Here is a 9893-nt window from a genome sequence, read left to right on the forward strand (position 1 = left end):
TGTTTTTTATGGATTCCAATGAACAGATAATTGCAGTAGTCGAGCCTGGAGGAGACAAAGGCATGGATGAGAGTCTCGGCATCAGAGAAAGGGAGAGATGGACGAATTTTTGAGATATTACGAAGATGAAAGAAACAGGTTTTAAATAGATACTTTATGTGATTTTCAAATGTAAGATGAGAATCCATTGTAACTTCAAGATTTGTAACTGTGGTGGAAAGGGGGATGTCTTGTCCAGAAAAGAAAATAGTTGTCAAAGTTGAAGATTGAACCTGGTGAGGTGTTCCGATCAACAGGGCCTCAGTTTTGGAGCTGTTTAACTGAAGAAAGTTCTGATTCATCCACGTCCTCATCTCTTCCAGGCAGGTGGTGAAGGCAGTGATTGAAGATGGTGATGATGATGCTCCAGTTCTAATGTAAAGTTGTATATCGTCGGCATAGCAGTGGAAGAAGATATTGTGCCGATTAATAATTTGACCCAAAGGCAGCATGTAGAGAGAAAATAGCAGGGGCCCCAGGACTGACCCTTGTGGGACACCACAGGAGACAGAGACAGCCTGGGACTTGGCCTTGTCAAGGCTAACACATTCCAGCCGATTGGAGAGGAAAGATTTAAACCAGTCCAGAACAGTGTCACAGAGACCGACCTCCACATGAAGACGGTGTAGGAGGATATTATGGTCCACAGTGTCAAAGGCTGCAGTTAGGAGGACAAGGAGAGAAGTAGAACCAGTACCAGCTGCCATGAGGACGTCGTTGGTAACTCTCAGCAAAGCGGTCTCAGTGCTGTGAGCAGAATGGAACCCAGACTGAAATTTCTCGTACAGAGAGTTTTGTTGTAGGTGGAGCTGCAGCTGAGCAGCAACAGCCTTTTCCAGCACTTTTGACAGGAAAGGGAGGTGAGAGAATATCTGGATCCAAGTTAGATTTCTTTAGACGAGGTTTAATGATAGCTGTCTTAAGAGGCAATGGAACATGACCAGACTTCCGGGATTTGTTTATTATTTGTGTGATTAGTGGGCTTATTGCAGCATGATTTAGATTTCATGAGTGATGAGGGGAAGGGATCCAGGGCACATGATGATGGTTTCATTTTCTTGATTATAGTCTCCACTTCACTCTGAGCAACATCGTGAAAGCAGCTCAGGGACCCATGATGTGCCAGGGTAGATGCCGGTCGAAGATCAGGGAGGCTGTGGAGCTGAGATCTAATAGAGTTAACTTTGTTTTTGAAGAATGAGAGAAACGGGTTGCATTTTTCAGCCGAATCCTCAGCATAAGTTTGTTGAATGGGATTGAGGAGATGGTTTATTGTAGAGAAAAGCTGTTTAGAATTTCCCGGACAGCTGTTGATGATGTTGGAATAATACTTAGATCGTGCTTCCTTAAGAGAAAAGGCATAAGCTTTCTGATGTTCCTTATATGCCTGCTTGTGTATAGAGAGACCTGATTTTTTTACACGACTCTCGATAACACGGCCAACAGCTTTCATGTTCCGCAACTCATCGGTTTTCCCAAGGGCTAAGCAGGAGAATGACACCAGCCTCGATTCAAGAGGAGCATGGAGCTCCAAAAGCTCCAGGAGAGATTGATTATAGTAATGCACAGAGTTGTTTGCAGATGAATGCTTGACAGCAATCAAGGGGTGAAGAGCAGGAGACAAAGCCTCAGGGGAAATATTTTTCAAGTCACAGAACTGAATAGACGTTTAGGATTTGGAGCAGACAAAGTTGAAGGCACTTCTAGAGAGATGACACTGTGGTCCGAGACACCCAGGTCATATACAATAAGTTGTTGATAGTTACAGTGTCTGTGATCAGCAGGTCCATAGTATGCCCCCTGTTGTGTGTAGGGGCGTCAACAAGCTGAGTGAGATTAACCGAGTCCAGAAGAGACTTGAAATCTGCTGCCAGAGGGGAGGAAGAATTATCAATATGGATATTTAAATCTCCAAGAACGATGTTTTTTACAGAACGGGCACAGAAAGAGGTGAGGAGTTCATGCATCTCTGAGTTAAATGAAACATGAGGTTTTGGAGGCCAATAAAGCAATACAATATTCATCTGGAGAGGGGCTTTGAGATTGAAGGCCAAACATTCAAAAGAAGAAAAGTCCTGAAGAGCCAGATGCGACAATTTGTAGGTTTATTAATCTTGAATTGTTTTAACTTAAAGCTGCAATTTAAACCAAATAATTATTTCACAATATGCAAGAAAAAAAGCTGATAAATTTATGATAAATGAACATTTGTCTTAACATACACAGTCAGATCAATGCTATGATGATGCTATGATCAATGATACAAAAACCCGCCGCTAAGCATTCTGGGAAGTAGTTCCCACTCCTGCCTGTTTCTTCTTCCAACTTTTTTAAGTCCTAAGCTAAAAACTCTAGTTGATTACACTCTTTGAGGTTTGACAAAATTAACAAACAGTTAACAACTTGCTACTGTAGTGTATTTTTCACAAATTCACATTTAGGTTTAAAATCTCAAACTCACTAAATTTATTTGACTTGAAGAGTATAAAACTCAAAGGGAGGGGCGATAACATTGAGCGTTGCTATGACAACTGAAGGTGGGAACAGGTTTGGTATGAGGGAGGAGTTAAGAGTGATCATCTCTGATAGGCAGTTCATGTACACCCTGAACACTATTAGGACAAAACAAACTGTCATTTCAGTCTTTAAAGGATCAAAAATAACCCAGCTACAATAATCAGAAGCAGTTTAAACATCTCCAAACATGAAGGGTCTGAATTTAACTCTGTCTGGTTTGCAACAGGGTGATGTGGAGAGATGGGAAGCTGAGGGGGAGCATGGAAACCAGTCAGGCCTCATCCGGACTTTCGCTGCGCTCAGAGCCTAGATGGTGACCTTAAATGGCTCTGGATCCATCACTAGTTCTTTCCCTGTTGGAGGCTGACCTGCTGACTGTTCTTTAAAATGTCTAAGATGAGCAATTTCATCTCCTATTGGTCTAGACGGACACTGGCCAGGCACGTTTCCATCAACTGCAACAGGTTTCTGCTCTCCTGATTTATCAGGTCAACCCTCAGAGTTGGATCTGCAGTGATCAGTACTGCAAATCCATAAATCCGTCATCTATGGTCATGAGCTTTGGGTCATGACCGAAAGAACCGGATCACGGATACAAGCGGCCAAAATGGGTTTCCTCCGCAGGGTGGCTGGGCTCTCCCTTAGAGATAGTGTGAAAAGCTTGGTCATCCGGGAGGGACTCAGAGTAGAGCCGCTGCTCCTCCACGTCAAGAGGAGCCAGTTGAGCCTCGGGCATCTGGTCAGGATGCCTCCTGGACGCCTCCCTGGTGAGGTGTTTAGGTCCCACCGGGAGGAGGCCTCAGGGAAGACCCAGGACACGCTGGAGGGACAATGTCTCTCGGCTGGCCTGGAAATGCCTCGGGGTTCCCCCAGAAGAGATGCTGGAAGAAGTGGATAGGGAGAGGGAAGTCTGGGCCTCCCTTCTGAAGCTGCTGCCCCCGCGACCCGACCCCGGAAAAGAGGATGAAAATGGATGGATGGATGGAGATATAAACTAAATATCTAGAGATGATCCATCTCCAGATGATCAGTTTCCACTTTAAAACTCACAGTTTCAATGTGATCAATAAGTTTTTATTGGACTTTGTTCTTCATGCTCAGGTCATCAGAGCTGCTGCTTCATCACTGAGATCTTCATCGGTACGATCCTTACTGTTTTAATAGTGCCAAAGTATGGAAACATCTTGTCAGTGAAGGTGTGTGTGAAGGTGTGTATGAGTGTGTTAGTATCCAGATCAGAGAAGGACAATTTTCCTCTGTCCCAGTCCAGATTCACTCTGATCCTCTGGAGATTCTTCTGGACTGAGAGACCAGTGGGAGGAGCTGGTAGAGAACATGCTGAGTATTGACCTGAAGAGAACAATATATACAACCATCCAGACTTTATGAATTACTTCCTCTCTACAGACTCTTCTATCACACCAAGTCTCCAGAATTCACTGTCTCCAACATCAACATCCCAGCTGTGGTTCCCTGAGTTAAAACCCTCAGAACTCAGAACAGACCACCAGTAATAATCAAATCTCTCTGGATTATCAGGAAGCTGCTGTTTCTCTCCTATCCTCCCATTGGTCAGATCTTCAGACAGATGGAGTTCTGGACCAGCCGTGTTTGGGTCCAGAACCAGAGGAGTGTAGGTCACCATGGTCTCCATGTTGCTCCAGATGTTGAAGGCCAGGTTGCCCAGATGTTTGGCCTGGTCTATCAGAGCTCCTGAGGGCAGCTGTGGATCCTCCAGCAGGGGGCAGCGCTGGACTCTTTCCACTGCAGCCTTGTAGTTGTGCAGGAATGAGACGTCTGCAGCTCTCAGCTCCTCCTCTGTGGCTCTGACTGTGTCTGAAAGAGCTGCTATCTCTCTGCTCAGAGCCTCCATCTTCTCCTTCATCATCCCTCTCTTCTGCTCCTCTTCCTCCCTCAGTGCAGCCAGCCTGGCCTCCTCTTCCTCTGCTAGAAACTGATAAAGCTGCTTAATCTGCTCCCTAATCTGCCTCTCTGTGTGTCGGACCTAGACCTTCAGGTGTTCTGCTGTCTGATCAAACTCCTCCTGAACTTTCTTCCTGAGCTCCAGCTTCTCCTTTAAAGGCTCCAGAGTTTCCTGAAGCTTCTTCTTGTGTTGCTGAGCAGCTTCATCGATGGGTTTAAATCTGTGGTTGGTGTGTTTTTCTGAATCTCTGCAGACGAGACAAACTGGCAGCTGATGGTTCAGACAGAAGAGTTTGAGTTTCTAAGAGTGCAGAGAGCAGAGATCCTCTGAAGCTTTTTGGTTTCTCTGCTGTAACAAAGACTCACACAGATTCTTCAGAGCCAGATTAACAGGTGGAATATCTTTAGAAGATCTCCTTTTACAAACTGGACACTCTCTTCCTGGTTTCTCTCTCCAGTATTTCTGCAGACATTTCTTACAGAAGATGTGGCTACATGACAGAAGAACCGGATCCTTAAATATTTCCAGAGAGATCGGACAGCAGAGATCATCGTCTGATCTGGAAGCCATTTTGTCTCAGAGTGAAGCTGAAACCACAGCAGACAGAAAGTCAAACCAGGAAGTCAGTTTCTCTCCTGTAGAAACTTTCTGAACTTACTTTCACTTTGATTTGCTTGATTTCCTCCTGCAGCAGTCTGTGTTTCAGCGTCTAGTTGCTCAGTTCTCTCTCTGTTCTCCTTGTTCAGTGTTAGTCTGATTTCAGTCGGAGACGAAGGCAGGAGTCAGAGTTCATCCTCAGGTGCAAAGTTCATTCTCAGGGTGTTTACTCAAGGAGTTTTTTTTTTCTCAGAACTGTTTCCTGGTTTTTTCCAATGTGTTCCCTTTGGAATCAGTCTTTAGGCGGAGATCAGGCGCCCTCTAGAGGATTTCCTCTTAATCTGCAGTTTTATTAAAACACTACAGCTTTTTCTGATTCATGACTTTGTTTCTGCTTTAAGTGAAAATATATTTTTCCTCTCCACAAGTTTATGCCACCTGGTAGTGATGGGTAGATGAGGCGTCATGTATCGTTTCGACCCAAAGCAAAACTGTGTTGATTCTGTGTTGATATTGTCACTCAATACTGACACCTGCTGGACATTAACAATTCCTACAGGCAACGTAGTGATTTGATGACCTAGAACCAGAGTGAAGTTGGCCCCCATTTTGGCTACACAAACTTTTGACACCGATTTTGTCTGATTTGAAGAAGGTGGGGGCCAAACTTCACTCTGGTCACTTACCAGGACATGTGAAAACTGTTTCACCAAGGACAGAGCATTGTTTTAATTCAATGTCACAGTATTCCAATATTACTGCAGACAACATTTCTCCTTCCTAAGAACAGTGAGGATCAGCGACAGAACATTCCAGTTCACTGGACTTTACAGAAACCTGCAAAAAAGAGCAATAGAGCAATTAAACAGAGAAAGCATTTGTATTTAAAAAGTACAGAAAACAGCAAAGAAAAAAGTAAGATTACAATTTTAAGACGCTGTGGACTCGCCATGTGCTTTACATCATCAGAACTGATGATGATTGGGACGGGATGCCTCGGGTGGAAAAACATTTCTGGGTGTCTTTCCTGTTTATGTTAGAAGTAGAAAATAATAGTCAACAATATATGTAGCCAGCTGCTCAGTAAGAAAAACTCCTTCCACCATGAAGAGGATGTGAAGGTTCATCCTTAGAGCTGGTTGGTGATCTGGTGGAATCAGAGCTTCTTGTGAGACAGAAAGTCTTTAGTTTCTAACACTTGATTTCTCTGGCTTCCTCTTTCATCTTCATTTGATTAGACTGTAAAAATATGTTGAAGATAAAAATATTGATGAACGAGTTAGAACAACAAACTTACAATATTAAAGTCTCTCTGTCAAACTGAGCTCAATTAAAGCCAATTTATGAAGAAAAATATATCAAGCCTCCCTGCAGTTACAGCATGAAGCTGAATGACATTAACAGAAGAAATCATAGACAGTTTTCTAAAAGGAAATTTGCAATTGGCTTATTTGTAGATCTGAAAACAGCCTTTGATGCTATCAATCATGACATCTTACTAACACTGGAAACGTCTGAGATTAGGGGGAAGCATTAAACTAGAAGCTGCTTTGGACAAAGGAAACAATTTGTGAAGCTGGGATAACGTGTAGCTGCTCCTCCCAGCTCTTTCACTTCATACTCAGGCTGTAAGGCCCAGGAGACGCTTCATCTGACGTCATGCTACAGTTGCTCAGTTGGTAGTGAGGCAGTTGCAGCCAACCCCTCAGAGACACGTTCTGTCAAAGAATACACCATGGTTTACCTCCCAGCTCCTCCTGGAGTTTCTCCTGGTACCAATCCGTCTGTAATCTGTGCTGCCATAGAAGAGGGTGACATGTGGCAGACCTGGAGGGTAGGAACCCAGGGTTTCCACCTCAGGTAGGCAGAGAGGATGCCCTGTGCTGGATGGTCTCTGGTCCATGTCTGCATACTGGGCCTACACAGGCTGGAAAAATACTGTCCAAAGTTCTGACAGAGCCACAGGGTAAAACATTTCCATCTGGGAGAGAAATTGTCAAACCATCAGCGCACAAGATGGCTGCTCCAATGTGATAAGGTCTAGTCCCAGTAAATTGCCTGGCACTGTGGCAGAGCAAACAAAAGGATGTTCCACAGTCTGGGTGATGAACGAGCCGAGTCACTGCAGAGTCTGTTTCCCCAGAGAAGCCTGCTACAGAGGTGGTTTGATTGGACAGTTCATCAGGTGAAGGCGTAACCTTGAGGATTTAATAGGTAACTCCAGGTCATCATTACTGACCTTCAGAGACACCATGGGGTCCGCCATGGCCCTGAAATCATGGCCTCTCTGTGGGGGTCATTGTTACCAGTTCTTCTCCCATTGTCCTGCTGCACACTGCTCTCTGGGTGTGCTGCCTGAGGATGAGGAGCAGCAAAACATCTTCTGCTTCCCCTTTGATGGGTACAACTGCTGGTTTGGGGCCACAGACGTATCAGGCGTCTCCCTGCTGTCCCTTGGTGATCTGCCCCTTCCTCCATGACCTCTCGTCCACCCACCACCCTCCTCCTCCACCTTACCCCTCATCCATGCCACCAACCAGCAGACCTGTCAATAGATGAGTTAGAATAGATATGAGGAGGGTTAGCTGGTTCTGTCACCACCATCCTTTACTTTCTCATGTTTTCCAGAAACTTCCCGTCTGGCCTTGTCAGCTGAAGTTTGACCAGCTGGGCCTGCATCTCCTCTCTGTCATCCTGAGTCCTAATGAGATAAGGGACAAGATGTTTCACTAAATTCACAACCAATCATTTCAGGATTCCCTCTCATGGCATCACTCACCTCATGAGAGACGCTGTTAAGAATGGCAGCTTTACTCGGCTCCTCCGTGCCCCGTCCGTACCTGGAGGCTGGAAGAATGACGGACTCAGACTTCTTTGCTTTTTCTAGAAACAATTATGGATGTTGTTCAGGCTTCAGTTGTCCTACTGAAACTCAGCGACAGCTGCAGCAGCAGACTAAGGGTCATTCTCTGTTATTGGTGCTTAATGTAAATAGGCTGAAGCTTTTTAGATGAAGCTGTTTTGAAGTAATATAATAAATGTAAATACTGCGAAAAGTTATGATGTGACATTGGGATGAGCCAGCAAAGCTTCCCATGATGCATGTTTCTAAAATGTTTTTTACATTCTTAAAACAAATATTGTGCATTATTTCACAATGTTTGTGAAACAATGCACACCTTTAGTTATTTCTATGAAGTAACTTTCTAGGAAAGAAGTTAAAGTATTTATGAATCTTTGAGTTTGCTTGTTTTGTTTTTAAAGTCAGGAGAAAGAAAGGAAACTTACAGCAGAGTCAAAATGTAACATTGGTTTCTTTAAAAGTGTTTTATGTCATTATGGAAAATCACTTCTACAAATAAATCCTCATTTTCTGCAAGCTAAAGAAAATCTTTAAAAAGCTTTAAACCTGTTTTATTAACCTTTAACATGTAAATACTAACAATAATTATGTTTTAGTCTGCTTTATTATAAACATACATTAATGAGTAAACACAGTGAGGTTTTTTCTAAACTCTGTGAAACTCAAAGGGAGGGGTGATAACGTTGAGCTATCAACTGAAGGTGGGAACAGGTTTGGTATGAGGGAGGAGTTAGGAGTGATCATCTCTGATAGGCAGTTCATGGGTGGACTGTACGCCCTGAACACTATTAGGACAAAACAAACTGTCATTTCAGTCTTTAAAGATCAAAAATAACCCAGCTACAATAATCAGAGGCAGTTTAAACATCTCCAAACATGAAGATCTGAATTTAACTCCTGTCTGGTTTGCAACAGGGTGAGTGGAGAGATGGGAAGCTGAGGGGGAGCATGGAAACCAGTCGGTCATCATCCAGACCTTCCTGCGCTCAGAGCCTAGATGGTGACCTTAAACGGCCCTGGATCCATCACTAGTTTTTCCCTGGATGGAGGCTGACCTGCTGACTGTTCTTTAAAATGTCTAAGATGAGCAATTTCATCTCCTGTTGGTCTAGATGGATACTGGACAGGCACGTTTCCATCTCTATAAACTAACTTAGTTATTATTGAACGACGCCTCAGATACAAACACTCTTGCTTTAGTGAGCTCAACCTGCAGAATTAGACAGTTTCGACTGCAACAGGTTTCTGCTCTCCTGATTTATGGGTCGACCCTCAGAGTTGGATCTGCAGTGATCAGGACTGCAAATCCATAAATCCTTCAAGAACCGGGAGGAAACACCAAACTAAGATCAGTAAATCTCCCCTACATCCTTATGCAAAGGATTAAAGCAGAACAAAGAGTCAGTGAGGTAAAATTAGTCTGATTTATTGAATACAAGGATACAAAGATATATATTTGGGATCTCAGAACATCATCCAGAGACCAAATACAATAACTAATTACCAATAACAATAACAAATCATCACACAATAACTTTTCCTAGACTCTGTTCAGCTCTTCCCTCTTTAGCTGCAGATGAAACATCTGTTTTCTAGCTGAAGCACAAAATAACCTTGTAGGAACGAACCTTCACCTGGACTCAGACATCCCTGACCTCACACTGACCTTCAGCACATAGTTATTTATCACAAGACACTGGAATAATATATTAACTGATTAAAAGAGTAAATGTAAAAATAAAACTTGAATCTGCCCACAAATCATTACATTATAAAAAATAATGTTTTTATTTATGATCATTTTTTTAAGGTCATATTTTCACCATGTTTTTCATACATTTATAAATGTCAGCGTTATAAACTAAATATTTAATTCAAAAGGTTAATATGGACAAAAATATCTACTTTTAATATTAAATATTTAGTTTGTAAACATGATGAGGCTGAAACAAA

The 9893-nt window shown here is 43.1% G+C and overlaps 1 pseudogene; it reads right to left on the reverse strand.

The window, feature by feature from the left end:
• Positions 1-3661: 3661 nt before the first annotated feature.
• Positions 3662-5050, reverse strand: LOC145550434 (nuclear factor 7, ovary-like; annotated as a pseudogene).
• Positions 5051-9893: the final 4843 nt, after the last annotated feature.

Source organism: Poecilia reticulata, unplaced genomic scaffold (genome assembly GCF_904066995.2).
Source record: "Poecilia reticulata unplaced genomic scaffold, P_reticulata-male-v2 Scaffold_45, whole genome shotgun sequence".
In the NCBI taxonomy this organism is placed as follows: domain Eukaryota; kingdom Metazoa; phylum Chordata; class Actinopteri; order Cyprinodontiformes; family Poeciliidae; genus Poecilia; species Poecilia reticulata.